This window comes from Atractosteus spatula, chromosome 28 (assembly GCF_055471065.1).
Source record: "Atractosteus spatula isolate fAtrSpa1 chromosome 28, fAtrSpa1.hap1, whole genome shotgun sequence".
Taxonomy (NCBI): domain Eukaryota; kingdom Metazoa; phylum Chordata; class Actinopteri; order Semionotiformes; family Lepisosteidae; genus Atractosteus; species Atractosteus spatula.
Genome location: NC_142733.1, coordinates 1,371,788 through 1,389,371, shown reverse-complemented (window position 1 = coordinate 1,389,371; position 17,584 = coordinate 1,371,788).

Sequence of the window (17,584 nt, the reverse complement as noted above, 5' to 3'; positions counted from 1 at the left end):
GCCCTTGGAATCGCAGTGTATCTGCCTGGCTCAGAAGAGCCCACTGAGTCAGCCCTTTACCCCAGTGTGCTGAAATTGTCAAAACGTGTTTTTCAGCAGAAATAAACACGTTTTGGCAACTTTGGTCACCAGTATGTAACTTATAGGGCAGGAACAGCACAGTTTTCAAAACGTGTTTTTCAGCCCGAAATAAACGCGTTTTCTCAGCCCTTAAAATCACAGTGTATCTGCCTGGCTCTGAAGAGCCCACTGAGTCAGAACTTAACACCAGTGTGCTGAAATTGTCAAAACGTGTTTTTCAGCAGAAATAAACACGTTTTGGCAACTTTGGTCACCACCATGTAACTTATAGGGCAAGAACAGCACAGTTTTCAAAACGTGTTTTTCAGCCCGAAATAAACGCGTTTTCTCAGCCCTTAGAATCGCAGTGTATCTGTCTGGCTCAGAAGAGCCCACTGAGTCAGCCCTTAACCCCAGTGTGCTGAAGTTGTCAAAACGTGTATTTCAGCAGAAATAAACACGTTTTGGCAACTTTGGTCACCACCATGTAACTTATAGGGCAGCAACAGCACAGTTTTCAAAACGTGTTTTTCAGCCCGAAATAAACGCGTTTTCTCAGCCCTTAGAATCGCAGTGTATCTGCCTGGCTCTGAAGAGCCCACTGTGTCAGCCCTTAACCCCAGTATGCTGAAATTGTCCAAACGTGTTTTTCAGCAGAAATAAACACGTTTTTGCAACTTTGGTCACCACCATGTAACTTATAGGGCAAGAACAGCACAGTTTTCAAAACGTGTTTTTCAGCTCGAAATAAACGCGTTTTCTCAGCCCTTGGAATCGCAGTGTATCTGCCTGGCTCAGAAGAGCCCACTGAGTCAGCCCTTTACCCCAGTGTGCTGAAATTTTCAAAACATGTTTTTCAGCAGAAATAAACATGTTTTGGCAACTTTGGTCACCACCATGTAACTTATAGGGCAGGAACAGCACAGTTTTCAAAACGTGTTTTACAGCCCGAAATAAACGCGTTTTCTCAGCCCTTAGAATCGCAGTGTATCTGCCTGGCTCTGAAGAGCCCACTGTGTCAGCCCTTAACCCCAGTGTGCTGAAATTGTCAAAACGTGTTTTTCAGCAGAAATAAACACGTTTTGGCAACTTTGGTCACCACCATGTAACTTATAGGGCAAGAACAGCACAGTTTTCAAAACGTGTTTTTCAGCCCGAAATAAACGCGTTTTCTCAGCCCTTGGAATCGCAGTGTATCTGCTTGGCTCAGAAGAGCCCACTGAGTCAGCCCTTTACCCCAGTGTGCTGAAATTGTCAAAACGTGTTTTTCAGCAGAAATAAACACGTTTTGGCAACTTTGGTCACCAGCATGTAACTTATAGGGCAGGAACAGCACATTTTTAAAAACGTATTTTTTAGCCCGAAATAAACGCGTTTTCTCAGCCCTTAAAATCACAGTGTATCTGCCTGGCTCTGAAGAGCCCACTGAGTCAGCCCTTAACACCAGTGTGCTGAAATTGTCAAAACGTGTTTTTCAGCAGAAATAAACACGTTTTGGCAACTTTGGTCACCACCATGTAACTTATAGGGCAAGAACAGCACAGTTTTCAAAACGTGTTTTTCAGCCCGAAATAAACGCGTTTTCTCAGCCCTTAGAATCGCAGTGTATCTGCCTGTCTCAGAAGAGCCCACTGAGTCAGCCCTTAACCCCAGTGTGCTGAAGTTGTCAAAACGTGTATTACAGCAGAAATAAACACGTTTTGGCAACTTTGGTCACCACCATGTAACTTATAGGGCAGGAACAACACAGTTTTCAAAACGTGTTTTTCAGCCCGAAATAAACGCGTTTTCTCAGCCCTTAGAATCGCAGTGTATCTGCCTGGCTCTGAAGAGCCCACTGTGTCAGCCCTTAACCCCAGTGTGCTGAAATTGTCAAAACGTGTTTTTCAGCAGAAATAAACACGTTTTGGCAACTTTGGTCACCACCATGTAACTTATAGGGCAAGAACAGCACAGTTTTCAAAACGTGTTTTTCAGCCCGAAATAAACGCGTTTTCTCAGCCCTTAGAATCGCAGTGTATCTGCCTGGCTCTGAAGAGCCCACTGAGTCAGCCCTTAACCCCAGTGTGCTGAAATTGTCAAAACGTGTTTTTCAGCAGAAATAAACACGTTTTGGCAACTTTGGTCACCACCATGTAACTTATAGGGCAAGAACAGCACAGTTTTCAAAACGTGTTTTTCAGCCCGAAATAAACGCGTTTTCTCAGCCCTTAGAATCGCAGTGTATCTGTCTGGCTCAGAAGAGCCCACTGAGTCAGCCCTTAACCCCAGTGTGCTGAAGTTGTCAAAACGTGTATTTCAGCAGAAATAAACACGTTTTGGCAACTTTGGTCACCACCATGTAACTTATAGGGCAGCAACAGCACAGTTTTCAAAACGTGTTTTTCAGCCCGAAATAAACGCGTTTTCTCAGCCCTTAGAATCGCAGTGTATCTGCCTGGCTCTGAAGAGCCCACTGTGTCAGCCCTTAACCCCAGTGTGCTGAAATTGTCAAAACGTGTTTTTCAGCAGAAATAAACACGTTTTGGCAACTTTGGTCACCACCATGTAACTTATAGGGCAAGAACAGCACAGTTTTCAAAACGTGTTTTTCAGCCCGAAATAAACGCGTTTTCTCAGCCCTTGGAATCGCAGTGTATCTGCCTGGCTCAGAAGAGCCCACTGAGTCAGCCCTTTACCCCAGTGTGCTGAAATTTTCAAAACGTGTTTTTCAGCAGAAATAAACACGTTTTGGCAACTTTGGTCACCACCATGTAACTTATAGGGCAAGAACAGCACAGTTTTCAAAACGTGTTTTTCAGCCCGAAATAAACGCGTTTTCTCAGCCCTTAGATTCGCAGTGTATCTGCCTGGCTCAGAAGAGCCCACTGAGTCAGCCCTTAACCCCAGTGTGCTCAAATTGTCAAAACGTGTTTTTCAGTAGAAATAAACACGTTTTGGCAACTTTGGTCACCACTATGTAACTTATAGGGCAGGAACAGCACAGTTTTCAAAACGTGTTTTTCAGCCCGAAATAAACGCGTTTTCTCAGCCCTTAGAATCGCAGTGTATCTGCCTGGCTCTGAAGAGCCCACTGAGTCAGCCCTTAACCCCAGTGTGCTGAAATTGTCAAAACGTGTTTTTCAGCAGAAATAAACACGTTTTGGCAACTTTGGTCACCACCATGTAACTTATAGGGCAAGAACAGCACAGTTTTCAAAACGTGTTTTTCAGCCCGAAATAAACGCGTTTTCTCAGCCCTTAAAATCACAGTGTATCTGCCTGGCTCAGAAGAGCCCACTGAGTCAGCCCTTAACCCCAGTGTGCTGAAATTGTTAAAACGTGTTTTTCAGCAGAAATAAACACGTTTTGGCAACTTTGGTCACCACCATGTAACTTATAGGGCAAGAACAGCACTGTTTTCAAAACGTGTTTTTCAGCCCGAAATAAACGCGTTTTCTCAGCCCTTAGAATCGCAGTGTATCTGCCTGCCTCTGAAGAGCCCACTGTGTCAGCCCTTAACCCCAGTGTGCTGAAATTGTCAAAACGTGTTTTTCAGCAGAAATAAACACGTTTTGGCAACTTTGGTCACCACCATGTAACTTATAGGGCAAGAACAGCACAGTTTTCAAAACGTGTTTTTCAGCCCGAAATAAACGCGTTTTCTCAGCCCTTGGAATCGCAGTGTATCTGCCTGGCTCAGAAGAGCCCACTGAGTCAGCCCTTTACCCCAGTGTGCTGAAATTGTCAAAACGTGTTTTTCAGCAGAAATAAACACGTTTTGGCAACTTTGGTCACCAGTATGTAACTTATAGGGCAGGAACAGCACAGTTTTCAAAACGTGTTTTTCAGCCCGAAATAAACGCGTTTTCTCAGCCCTTAAAATCACAGTGTATCTGCCTGGCTCTGAAGAGCCCACTGAGTCAGCCCTTAACACCAGTGTGCTGAAATTGTCAAAACGTGTTTTTCAGCAGAAATAAACACGTTTTGGCAACTTTGGTCACCACCATGTAACTTATAGGGCAAGAACAGCACAGTTTTCAAAACGTGTTTTTCAGACCGAAATGAACGCGTTTTCTCAGCCCTTAAAATCACAGTGTATCTGCCTGGCTCAGAAGAGCCCACTGAGTCAGCCCTTAACCCCAGTGTGCTGAAATTGTTAAAACGTGTTTTTCAGCAGAAATAAACACGTTTTGGCAACTTTGGTCACCACCATGTAACTTATAGGGCAAGAACAGCACTGTTTTCAAAACGTGTTTTTCAGCCCGAAATAAACGCGTTTTCTCAGCCCTTAGAATCGCAGTGTATCTGCCTGGCTCAGAAGAGCCCACTGAGTCAGCCCTTAACCCCAGTGTGCTGAAGTTGTCAAAACGTGTATTTCAGCAGAAATAAACATGTTTTGGCAACTTTGGTCACCACCATGTAACTTATAGGGCAAGAACAGCACAGTTTTCAAAACGTGTTTTTCAGCCCGAAATAAACGCGTTTTCTCAGCCCTTAGAATCGCAGTGTATCTGCCTGGCTCTGAAGAGCCCACTGAGTCAGCCCTTAACCCCAGTGTTCTGAAATTGTCAAAACGTGTTTTTCAGCAGAAATAAACACGTTTTGGCAACTTTGGTCACCACCATGTAACTTATAGGGCAAGAACAGCACAGTTTTCAAAACGTGTTTTTCAGCCCGAAATAAACGCGTTTTCTCAGCCCTTAGAATCGCAGTGTATCTGTCTGGCTCAGAAGAGCCCACTGAGTCAGCCCTTAACCCCAGTGTGCTGAAGTTGTCAAAACGTGTATTTCAGCAGAAATAAACACGTTTTGGCAACTTTGGTCACCACCATGTAACTTACAGGGCAGCAACAGCACAGTTTTCAAAACGTGTTTTTCAGCCCGAAATAAACGCGTTTTCTCAGCCCTTAGAATCGCAGTGTATCTGACTGGCTCTGAAGAGCCCACTGTGTCAGCCCTTAACCCCAGTGTGCTGAAATTGTCAAAACGTGTTTTTCAGCAGAAATAAACACGTTTTGGCAACGTTGGTCACCACCATGTAACTTATAGGGCAAGAACAGCACAGTTTTCAAAACGTGTTTTTCAGCCCGAAATAAACGCGTTTTCTCAGCCCTTGGAATCGCAGTGTATCTGCCTGGCTCAGAAGAGCCCACTGAGTCAGCCCTTTACCCCAGTGTGCTGAAATTTTCAAAACATGTTTTTCAGCAGAAATAAACATGTTTTGGCAACTTTGGTCACCACCATGTAACTTATAGGGCAGGAACAGCACAGTTTTCAAAACGTGTTTTTCAGCCCGAAATAAACGCGTTTTCTCAGCCCTTAGAATCGCAGTGTATCTGCCTGGCTCTGAAGAGCCCACTGAGTCAGCCCTTAACCCCAGTGTGCTGAAATTGTCAAAACGTGTTTTTCAGCAGAAATAAACACGTTTTGGCAACTTTGGTCACCACCATGTAACTTATAGGGCAAGAACAGCACAGTTTTCAAAACGTGTTTTTCAGCCCGAAATAAACGCGTTTTCTCAGCCCTTAGAATCGCAGTGTATCTGTCTGGCTCAGAAGAGCCCACTGAGTCAGCCCTTAACCCCAGTGTGCTGAAGTTGTCAAAACGTGTATTTCAGCAGAAATAAACACGTTTTGGCAACTTTGGTCACCACCATGTAACTTATAGGGCAGCAACAGCACAGTTTACAAAACGTGTTTTTCAGCCCGAAATAAACGCGTTTTCTCAGCCCTTAGAATCGCAGTGTATCTGCCTGGCTCTGAAGAGCCCACTGTGTCAGCCCTTAACCCCAGTGTGCTGAAATTGTCAAAACGTGTTTTTCAGCAGAAATAAACACGTTTTGGCAACTTTGGTCACCACCATGTAACTTATAGGGCAAGAACAGCACAGTTTTCAAAACGTGTTTTTCAGCCCGAAATAAACGCGTTTTCTCAGCCCTTGGAATCGCAGTGTATCTGCCTGGCTCAGAAGAGCCCACTGAGTCAGCCCTTTACCCCAGTGTGCTGAAATTTTCAAAACGTGTTTTTCAGCAGAAATAAACATGTTTTGGCAACTTTGGTCACCACCATGTAACTTATAGGGCAAGAACAGCACAGTTTTCAAAACGTGTTTTTCAGCCCGAAATAAACGCGTTTTCTCAGCCCTTAGATTCGCAGTGTATCTGCCTGGCTCAGAAGAGCCCACTGAGTCAGCCCTTAACCCCAGTGTGCTCAAATTGTCAAAACGTGTTTTTCAGTAGAAATAAACACGTTTTGGCAACTTTGGTCACCACTATGTAACTTATAGGGCAGGAACAGCACAGTTTTCAAAACGTGTTTTTCAGCCCGAAATAAACGCGTTTTCTCAGCCCTTAGAATCGCAGTGTATCTGCCTGGCTCTGAAGAGCCCACTGAGTCAGCCCTTAACCCCAGTGTGCTGAAATTGTCAAAACGTGTTTTTCAGCAGAAATAAACACGTTTTGGCAACTTTGGTCACCACCATGTAACTTATAGGGCAAGAACAGCACAGTTTTCAAAACGTGTTTTTCAGCCTGAAATAAACGCGTTTTCCCAGCCCTTAAAATCACAGTGTATATGCCTGGTTCAGAAGAGCCCACTGAGTCAGCCCTTAACCCCAGTGTGCTGAAATTGTTAAAACGTGTTTTTCAGCAGAAATAAACACGTTTTGGCAACTTTGGTCACCACCATGTAACTTATAGGGCAAGAACAGCACTGTTTTCAAAACGTGTTTTTCAGCCCGAAATAAACGCGTTTTCTCAGCCCTTAGAATCGCAGTGTATCTGCGTGGCTCTGAAGAGCCCACTGTGTCAGCCCTTAACACCAGTGTGCTGAAATTGTCAAAACGTGTTTTTCAGCAGAAATAAACACGTTTTGGCAACTTTGGTCACCAGTATGTAACTTATAGGGCAGGAACAGCACAGTTTTCAAAACGTGTTTTTCAGCCCGAAATAAACGCGTTTTCTCAGCCCTTAGAATCGCAGTGTATCTGCCTGGCTCTGAAGAGCCCACTGTGTCAGCCCTTAACCCCAGTGTGCTGAAATTGTCAAAACGTGTTTTTCAGCAGAAATAAACACGTTTTGGCAACTTTGGTCACCACCATGTAACTTATAGGGCAAGAACAGCACAGTTTTCAAAACGTGTTTTTCAGCCCGAAATAAACGCGTTTTCTCAGCCCTTGGAATCGCAGTGTATCTGCCTGGCTCAGAAGAGCCCACTGAGTCAGCCCTTAACCCCAGTGTGCTGAAATTGTTAAAACGTGTTTTTCAGCAGAAATAAACACGTTTTGGCAACTTTGGTCACCACCATGTAACTTATAGGGCAAGAACAGCACTGTTTTCAAAACGTGTTTTTCAGCCCGAAATAAACGCGTTTTCTCAGCCTTTAGAATCGCAGTGTATCTGCCTGGCTCAGAAGAGCCCACTGAGTCAGCCCTTTACCCCAGTGTGCTGAAATTGTCAAAACGTGTTTTTCAGCAGAAATAAACACGTTTTGGCAACTTTGGTCACCAGTATGTAACTTATACGGCAGGAACAGCACAGTTTTCAAAACGTGTTTTTCAGCCCGAAATAAACGCGTTTTCTCAGCCCTTAAAATCACAGTGTATCTGCCTGGCTCAGAAGAGCCCACTGAGTCAGCCCTTTACCCCAGTGTGCTGAAATTGTCAAAACGTGTTTTTCAGCAGAAATAAACACGTTTTGGCAACTTTGGTCACCACCATGTAACTTATAGGGCAAGAACAGCAGAGTTTTCAAAACGTGTTTTTCAGCCCGAAATAAACGCGTTTTCTCAGCCCTTGGAATCGCAGTGTATCTGCCTGGCTCAGAAGAGCACACTGAGTCAGCCCTTAACCCCAGTGTGCTGAAATTGTCAAAACGTGTTTTTCAGCAGAAATGAACACGTTTTGGCAACTTTGGTCACCACCATGTAACTTATAGGGCAGGAACAGCACAGTTTTCAAAACGTGTTTTTCAGCCCTTAGATTCGCAGTGTATCTGCCTGGCTCAGAAGAGCCCACTGAGTCAGCCCTTAACCCCAGTGTGCTGAAATTGTCAAAACGTGTTTTTCAGCAGAAATAAACACGTTTTGGCAACTTTGGTCACCACCATGTAACTTATAGGGCAAGTACAGCACAGTTTTCAAAACGTGTTTTTCAGCCCGAAATAAACGCGTTTTCTCAGCCCTTGGAATCGCAGTGTATCTGCCTGGCTCAGAAGAGCCCACTGAGTCAGCCCTTTACCCCAGTGTGCTGAAATTGTCAAAACGTGTTTTTCAGCAGAAATAAACACGTTTTGGCAACTTTGGTCACCAGCATGTAACTTATAGGGCAAGTACAGCACAGTTTTCAAAACGTGTTTTTCAGCCCGAAATAAATGCGTTTTCTCAGCCCTTGGAATCGCAGTGTATCTGCCTGGCTCAGAAGAGCCCACTGAGTCAGCCCTTAACCCCAGTGTGCTGAAATTGTCAAAACGTGTTTTTCAGCAGAAATAAACACGTTTTGGCAACTTTGGTCTCCCCCATGTAAGTTATAGGGCAGGAACAGCACAGTTTTCAAAACGTGTTTTTCAGCCCGAAATAAACGCGTTTTCTCAGCCCTTAGATTCGCAGTGTATCTGCCTGGCTCAGAAGAGCCCACTGAGTCAGCCCTTAACCCCAGTGTGCTGAAGTTGTCAAAACGTGTATTTCAGCAGAAATAAACACGTTTTGGCAACTTTGGTCACCACCATGTAACTTATAGGGCAGGAACAGCACAGTTTTCAAAACGTGTTTTTCAGCCCGAAATAAACGCGTTTTCTCAGCCCTTAGAATCGCAGTGTATCTGCCTGGCTCAGAAGAGCCCACTGAGTCAGCCCTTAACCCCAGTGTGCTGAAATTGTTAAAACGTGTTTTTCAGCAGAAATAAACACGTTTTGGCAACTTTGGTCACCACCATGTAACTTATAGGGCAAGAACAGCACTGTTTTCAAAACGTGTTTTTCAGCCCGAAATAAACGCGTTTTCTCAGCCCTTAGAATCGCAGTGTATCTGCCTGGCTCAGAAGAGCCCACTGAGCCAGCCCTTAACCCCAGTGTGCTGAAATTGTCAAAACGTGTTTTTCAGCAGAAATAAACACGTTTTGGCAACTTTGGTCACCAGCATGTAACTTATAGGGCAGGAACAGCACATTTTTAAAAACGTATTTTTCAGCCCGAAATAAACGCGTTTTCTCAGCCCTTAAAATCACAGTGTATCTGCCTGGCTCTGAAGAGCCCACTGAGTCAGCCCTTAACACCAGTGTGCTGAAATTGTCAAAACGTGTTTTTCAGCAGAAATAAACACGTTTTGGCAACTTTGGTCACCACCATGTAACTTATAGGGCAAGAACAGCACAGTTTTCAAAACGTGTTTTTCAACCCGAAATAAACGCGTTTTCTCAGCCCTTAGAATCGCAGTGTATCTGCCTGGCTCAGAAGAGCCCACTGAGTCAGCCCTTAACCCCAGTGTGCTGAAGTTGTCAAAACGTGTATTTCAGCAGAAATAAACACGTTTTGGCAACTTTGGTCACCACCATGTAACTTATAGGGCAGGAACAGCACAGTTTTCAAAACGTGTTTTTCAGCCCGAAATAAACGCGTTTTCTCAGCCCTTAGAATCGCAGTGTATCTGCCTGGCTCTGAAGAGCCCACTGTGTCAGCCCTTAACCCCAGTGTGCTGAAATTGTCAAAACGTGTTTTTCAGCAGAAATAAACACGTTTTGGCAACTTTGGTCACCACCATGTAACTTATAGGGCAAGAACAGCACAGTTTTCAAAACGTGTTTTTCAGCCCGAAATAAACGCGTTTTCTCAGCCCTTGGAATCGCAGTGTATCTGCCTGGCTCAGAAGAGCCCACTGAGTCAGCCCTTTACCCCAGTGTGCTGAAATTGTCAAAACGTGTTTTTCAGCAGAAATAAACACGTTTTGGCAACTTTGGTCACCACCATGTAACTTATAGGGCAAGAACAGCACAGTTTTCAAAACGTGTTTTTCAGCCCGAAATAAACGCGTTTTCTCAGCCCTTGGAATCGCAGTGTATCTGCCTGGCTCAGAAGAGCCCACTGAGTCAGCCCTTTACCCCAGTGTGCTGAAATTGTCAAAACGTGTTTTTCAGCAGAAATAAACACGTTTTGGCAACTTTGGTCACCAGTATGTAACTTATAGGGCAGGAACAGCACAGTTTTCAAAACGTGTTTTTCAGCCCGAAATAAACGCGTTTTCTCAGCCCTTAAAATCACAGTGTATCTGCCTGGCTCTGAAGAGCCCACTGAGTCAGAACTTAACACCAGTGTGCTGAAATTGTCAAAACGTGTTTTTCAGCAGAAATAAACACGTTTTGGCAACTTTGGTCACCACCATGTAACTTATAGGGCAAGAACAGCACAGTTTTCAAAACGTGTTTTTCAGCCCGAAATAAACGCGTTTTCTCAGCCCTTAGAATCGCAGTGTATCTGTCTGGCTCAGAAGAGCCCACTGAGTCAGCCCTTAACCCCAGTGTGCTGAAGTTGTCAAAACGTGTATTTCAGCAGAAATAAACACGTTTTGGCAACTTTGGTCACCACCATGTAACTTATAGGGCAGCAACAGCACAGTTTTCAAAACGTGTTTTTCAGCCCGAAATAAACGCGTTTTCTCAGCCCTTAGAATCGCAGTGTATCTGCCTGGCTCTGAAGAGCCCACTGTGTCAGCCCTTAACCCCAGTATGCTGAAATTGTCCAAACGTGTTTTTCAGCAGAAATAAACACGTTTTGGCAACTTTGGTCACCACCATGTAACTTATAGGGCAAGAACAGCACAGTTTTCAAAACGTGTTTTTCAGCTCGAAATAAACGCGTTTTCTCAGCCCTTGGAATCGCAGTGTATCTGCCTGGCTCAGAAGAGCCCACTGAGTCAGCCCTTTACCCCAGTGTGCTGAAATTTTCAAAACATGTTTTTCAGCAGAAATAAACATGTTTTGGCAACTTTGGTCACCACCATGTAACTTATAGGGCAGGAACAGCACAGTTTTCAAAACGTGTTTTTCAGCCCGAAATAAACGCGTTTTCTCAGCCCTTAGAATCGCAGTGTATCTGCCTGGCTCTGAAGAGCCCACTGTGTCAGCCCTTAACCCCAGTGTGCTGAAATTGTCAAAACGTGTTTTTCAGCAGAAATAAACACGTTTTGGCAACTTTGGTCACCAACATGTAACTTATAGGGCAAGAACAGCACAGTTTTCAAAACGTGTTTTTCAGCCCGAAATAAACGCGTTTTCTCAGCCCTTGGAATCGCAGTGTATCTGCTTGGCTCAGAAGAGCCCACTGAGTCAGCCCTTTACCCCAGTGTGCTGAAATTGTCAAAACGTGTTTTTCAGCAGAAATAAACACGTTTTGGCAACTTTGGTCACCAGCATGTAACTTATAGGGCAGGAACAGCACATTTTTAAAAACGTATTTTTCAGCCCGAAATAAACGCGTTTTCTCAGCCCTTAAAATCACAGTGTATCTGCCTGGCTCTGAAGAGCCCACTGAGTCAGCCCTTAACACCAGTGTGCTGAAATTGTCAAAACGTGTTTTTCAGCAGAAATAAACACGTTTTGGCAACTTTGGTCACCACCATGTAACTTATAGGGCAAGAACAGCACAGTTTTCAAAACGTGTTTTTCAGCCCGAAATAAACGCGTTTTCTCAGCCCTTAGAATCGCAGTGTATCTGCCTGTCTCAGAAGAGCCCACTGAGTCAGCCCTTAACCCCAGTGTGCTGAAGTTGTCAAAACGTGTATTACAGCAGAAATAAACACGTTTTGGCAACTTTGGTCACCACCATGTAACTTATAGGGCAGGAACAGCACAGTTTTCAAAACGTGTTTTTCAGCCCGAAATAAACGCGTTTTCTCAGCCCTTAGAATCGCAGTGTATCTGCCTGGCTCTGAAGAGCCCACTGTGTCAGCCCTTAACCCCAGTGTGCTGAAATTGTCAAAACGTGTTTTTCAGCAGAAATAAACACGTTTTGGCAACTTTGGTCACCACCATGTAACTTATAGGGCAAGAACAGCACAGTTTTCAAAACGTGTTTTTCAGCCCGAAATAAACGCGTTTTCTCAGCCCTTAGAATCGCAGTGTATCTGCCTGGCTCAGAAGAGCCCACTGAGTCAGCCCTTAACCCCAGTGTGCTGAAGTTGTCAAAACGTGTATTTCAGCAGAAATAAACACTTTTTGGCAACTTTGGTCACCACCATGTAACTTATAGGGCAGCAACAGCACAGTTTTCAAAACGTGTTTTTCAGCCCGAAATAAACGCGTTTTCTCAGCCCTTAGAATCGCAGTGTATCTGCCTGGCTCTGAAGAGCCCACTGTGTCAGCCCTTAACCCCAGTGTGCTGAAATTGTCAAAACGTGTTTTTCAGCAGAAATAAACACGTTTTGGCAACTTTGGTCACCACCATGTAACTTATAGGGCAAGAACAGCACAGTTTTCAAAACGTGTTTTTCAGCCCGAAATAAACGCGTTTTCTCAGCCCTTGGAATCGCAGTGTATCTGCCTGGCTCAGAAGAACCCACTGAGTCAGCCCTTTACCCCAGTGTGCTGAAATTTTCAAAACGTGTTTTTCAGCAGAAATAAACACGTTTTGGCAACTTTGGTCACCACCATGTAACTTATAGGGCAAGAACAGCACAGTTTTCAAAACGTGTTTTTCAGCCCGAAATAAACGCGTTTTCTCAGCCCTTAGATTCGCAGTGTATCTGCCTGGCTCAGAAGAGCCCACTGAGTCAGCCCTTAACCCCAGTGTGCTGAAATTGTCAAAACGTGTTTTTCAGCAGAAATAAACACGTTTTGGCAACTTTGGTCACCACCATGTAACTTATAGGGCAAGAACAGCACAGTTTTCAAAACGTGTTTTTCAGACCGAAATGAACGCGTTTTCTCAGCCCTTAAAATCACAGTGTATCTGCCTGGCTCAGAAGAGCCCACTGAGTCAGCCCTTAACCCCAGTGTGCTGAAATTGTTAAAACGTGTTTTTCAGCAGAAATAAACACGTTTTGGCAACTTTGGTCACCACCATGTAACTTATAGGGCAAGAACAGCACTGTTTTCAAAACGTGTTTTTCAGCCCGAAATAAACGCGTTTTCTCAGCCCTTAGAATCGCAGTGTATCTGCCTGGCTCAGAAGAGCCCACTGAGTCAGCCCTTAACCCCAGTGTGCTGAAGTTGTCAAAACGTGTATTTCAGCAGAAATAAACATGTTTTGGCAACTTTGGTCACCACCATGTAACTTATAGGGCAAGAACAGCACAGTTTTCAAAACGTGTTTTTCAGCCCGAAATAAACGCGTTTTCTCAGCCCTTAGAATCGCAGTGTATCTGCCTGGCTCTGAAGAGCCCACTGAGTCAGCCCTTAACCCCAGTGTTCTGAAATTGTCAAAACGTGTTTTTCAGCAGAAATAAACACGTTTTGGCAACTTTGGTCACCACCATGTAACTTATAGGGCAAGAACAGCACAGTTTTCAAAACGTGTTTTTCAGCCCGAAATAAACGCGTTTTCTCAGCCCTTAGAATCGCAGTGTATCTGTCTGGCTCAGAAGAGCCCACTGAGTCAGCCCTTAACCCCAGTGTGCTGAAGTTGTCAAAACGTGTATTTCAGCAGAAATAAACACGTTTTGGCAACTTTGGTCACCACCATGTAACTTATAGGGCAGCAACAGCACAGTTTTCAAAACGTGTTTTTCAGCCCGAAATAAACGCGTTTTCTCAGCCCTTAGAATCGCAGTGTATCTGACTGGCTCTGAAGAGCCCACTGTGTCAGCCCTTAACCCCAGTGTGCTGAAATTGTCAAAACGTGTTTTTCAGCAGAAATAAACACGTTTTGGCAACGTTGGTCACCACCATGTAACTTATAGGGCAAGAACAGCACAGTTTTCAAAACGTGTTTTTCAGCCCGAAATAAACGCGTTTTCTCAGCCCTTGGAATCGCAGTGTATCTGCCTGGCTCAGAAGAGCCCACTGAGTCAGCCCTTTACCCCAGTGTGCTGAAATTTTCAAAACATGTTTTTCAGCAGAAATAAACATGTTTTGGCAACTTTGGTCACCACCATGTAACTTATAGGGCAGGAACAGCACAGTTTTCAAAACGTGTTTTTCAGCCCGAAATAAACGCGTTTTCTCAGCCCTTAGAATCGCAGTGTATCTGCCTGGCTCTGAAGAGCCCACTGAGTCAGCCCTTAACCCCAGTGTGCTGAAATTGTCAAAACGTGTTTTTCAGCAGAAATAAACACGTTTTGGCAACTTTGGTCACCACCATGTAACTTATAGGGCAAGAACAGCACAGTTTTCAAAACGTGTTTTTCAGCCCGAAATAAAAGCGTTTTCTCAGCCCTTAGAATCGCAGTGTATCTGTCTGGCTCAGAAGAGCCCACTGAGTCAGCCCTTAACCCCAGTGTGCTGAAGTTGTCAAAACGTGTATTTCAGCAGAAATAAACACGTTTTGGCAACTTTGGTCACCACCATGTAACTTATAGGGCAGCAACAGCACAGTTTACAAAACGTGTTTTTCAGCCCGAAATAAACGCGTTTTCTCAGCCCTTAGAATCGCAGTGTATCTGCCTGGCTCTGAAGAGCCCACTGTGTCAGCCCTTAACCCCAGTGTGCTGAAATTGTCAAAACGTGTTTTTCAGCAGAAATAAACACGTTTTGGCAACTTTGGTCACCACCATGTAACTTATAGGGCAAGAACAGCACAGTTTTCAAAACGTGTTTTTCAGCCCGAAATAAACGCGTTTTCTCAGCCCTTGGAATCGCAGTGTATCTGCCTGGCTCAGAAGAGCCCACTGAGTCAGCCCTTTACCCCAGTGTGCTGAAATTTTCAAAACGTGTTTTTCAGCAGAAATAAACATGTTTTGGCAACTTTGGTCACCACCATGTAACTTATAGGGCAAGAACAGCACAGTTTTCAAAACGTGTTTTTCAGCCCGAAATAAACGCGTTTTCTCAGCCCTTAGATTCGCAGTGTATCTGCCTGGCTCAGAAGAGCCCACTGAGTCAGCCCTTAACCCCAGTGTGCTCAAATTGTCAAAACGTGTTTTTCAGTAGAAATAAACACGTTTTGGCAACTTTGGTCACCACTATGTAACTTATAGGGCAGGAACAGCACAGTTTTCAAAACGTGTTTTTCAGCCCGAAATAAACGCGTTTTCTCAGCCCTTAGAATCGCAGTGTATCTGCCTGGCTCTGAAGAGCCCACTGAGTCAGCCCTTAACCCCAGTGTGCTGAAATTGTCAAAACGTGTTTTTCAGCAGAAATAAACACGTTTTGGCAACTTTGGTCACCACCATGTAACTTATAGGGCAAGAACAGCACAGTTTTCAAAACGTGTTTTTCAGCCCGAAATAAACGCGTTTTCCCAGCCCTTAAAATCACAGTGTATATGCCTGGTTCAGAAGAGCCCACTGAGTCAGCCCTTAACCCCAGTGTGCTGAAATTGTTAAAACGTGTTTTTCAGCAGAAATAAACACGTTTTGGCAACTTTGGTCACCACCATGTAACTTATAGGGCAAGAACAGCACTGTTTTCAAAACGTGTTTTTCAGCCCGAAATAAACGCGTTTTCTCAGCCCTTAGAATCGCAGTGTATCTGCGTGGCTCTGAAGAGCCCACTGTGTCAGCCCTTAACACCAGTGTGCTGAAATTGTCAAAACGTGTTTTTCAGCAGAAATAAACACGTTTTGGCAACTTTGGTCACCAGTATGTAACTTATAGGGCAGGAACAGCACAGTTTTCAAAACGTGTTTTTCAGCCCGAAATAAACGCGTTTTCTCAGCCCTTAGAATCGCAGTGTATCTGCCTGGCTCTGAAGAGCCCACTGAGTCAGCCCTTAACCCCAGTGTGCTGAAATTGTCAAAACGTGTTTTTCAGCAGAAATAAACACGTTTTGGCAACTTTGGTCACCACCATGTAACTTATAGGGCAAGAACAGCACAGTTTTCAAAACGTGTTTTTCAGCCCGAAATAAACGCGTTTTCTCAGCCCTTAAAATCACAGTGTATCTGCCTGGCTCAGAAGAGCCCACTGAGTCAGCCCTTAACCCCAGTGTGCTGAAATTGTTAAAACGTGTTTTTCAGCAGAAATAAACACGTTTTGGCAACTTTGGTCACCACCATGTAACTTATAGGGCAAGAACAGCACTGTTTTCAAAACGTGTTTTTCAGCCCGAAATAAACGCGTTTTCTCAGCCCTTAGAATCGCAGTGTATCTGCCTGGCTCAGAAGAGCCCACTGAGTCAGCCCTTAACCCCAGTGTGCTGAAGTTGTCAAAACGTGTATTTCAGCAGAAATAAACATGTTTTGGCAACTTTGGTCACCACCATGTAACTTATAGGGCAAGAACAGCACAGTTTTCAAAACGTGTTTTTCAGCCCGAAATAAACGCGTTTTCTCAGCCCTTAGAATCGCAGTGTATCTGCCTGGCTCTGAAGAGCCCACTGAGTCAGCCCTTAACCCCAGTGTGCTGAAATTGTCAAAACGTGTTTTTCAGCAGAAATAAACACGTTTTGGCAACTTTGGTCACCACCATGTAACTTATAGGGCAAGAACAGCACAGTTTTCAAAACGTGTTTTTCAGCCCGAAATAAACGCGTTTTCTCAGCCCTTAGAATCGCAGTGTATCTGTCTGGCTCAGAAGAGCCCACTGAGTCAGCCCTTAACCCCAGTGTGCTGAAGTTGTCAAAACGTGTATTTCAGCAGAAATAAACACGTTTTGGCAACTTTGGTCACCACCATGTAACTTATAGGGCAGCAACAGCACAGTTTTCAAAACGTGTTTTTCAGCCCGAAATAAACGCGTTTTCTCAGCCCTTAGAATCGCAGTGTATCTGACTGGCTCTGAAGAGCCCACTGTGTCAGCCCTTAACCCCAGTGTGCTGAAATTGTCAAAACGTGTTTTTCAGCAGAAATAAACACGTTTTGGCAACGTTGGTCACCACCATGTAACTTATAGGGCAAGAACAGCACAGTTTTCAAAACGTGTTTTTCAGCCCGAAATAAACGCGTTTTCTCAGCCCTTGGAATCGCAATGTATCTGCCTGGCTCAGAAGAGCCCACTGAGTCAGCCCTTTACCCCAGTGTGCTGAAATTTTCAAAACATGTTTTTCAGCAGAAATAAACACGTTTTGGCAATTTGGTCACCACCATGTAACTTATAGGGCAAGAACAGCACAGTTTTCAAAACGTGTTTTTCAGCCCGAAATAAACGCGTTTTCTCAGCCCTTAGAATCGCAGTGTATCTGTCTGGCTCAGAAGAGCCCACTGAGTCAGCCCTTAACCCCAGTGTGCTGAAGTTGTCAAAACGTGTATTTCAGCAGAAATAAACACGTTTTGGCAACTTTGGTCACCACCATGTAACTTATAGGGCAGCAACAGCACAGTTTACAAAACGTGTTTTTCAGCCCGAAATAAACGCGTTTTCTCAGCCCTTAGAATCGCAGTGTATCTGCCTGGCTCTGAAGAGCCCACTGTGTCAGCCCTTAACCCCAGTGTGCTGAAATTGTCAAAACGTGTTTTTCAGCAG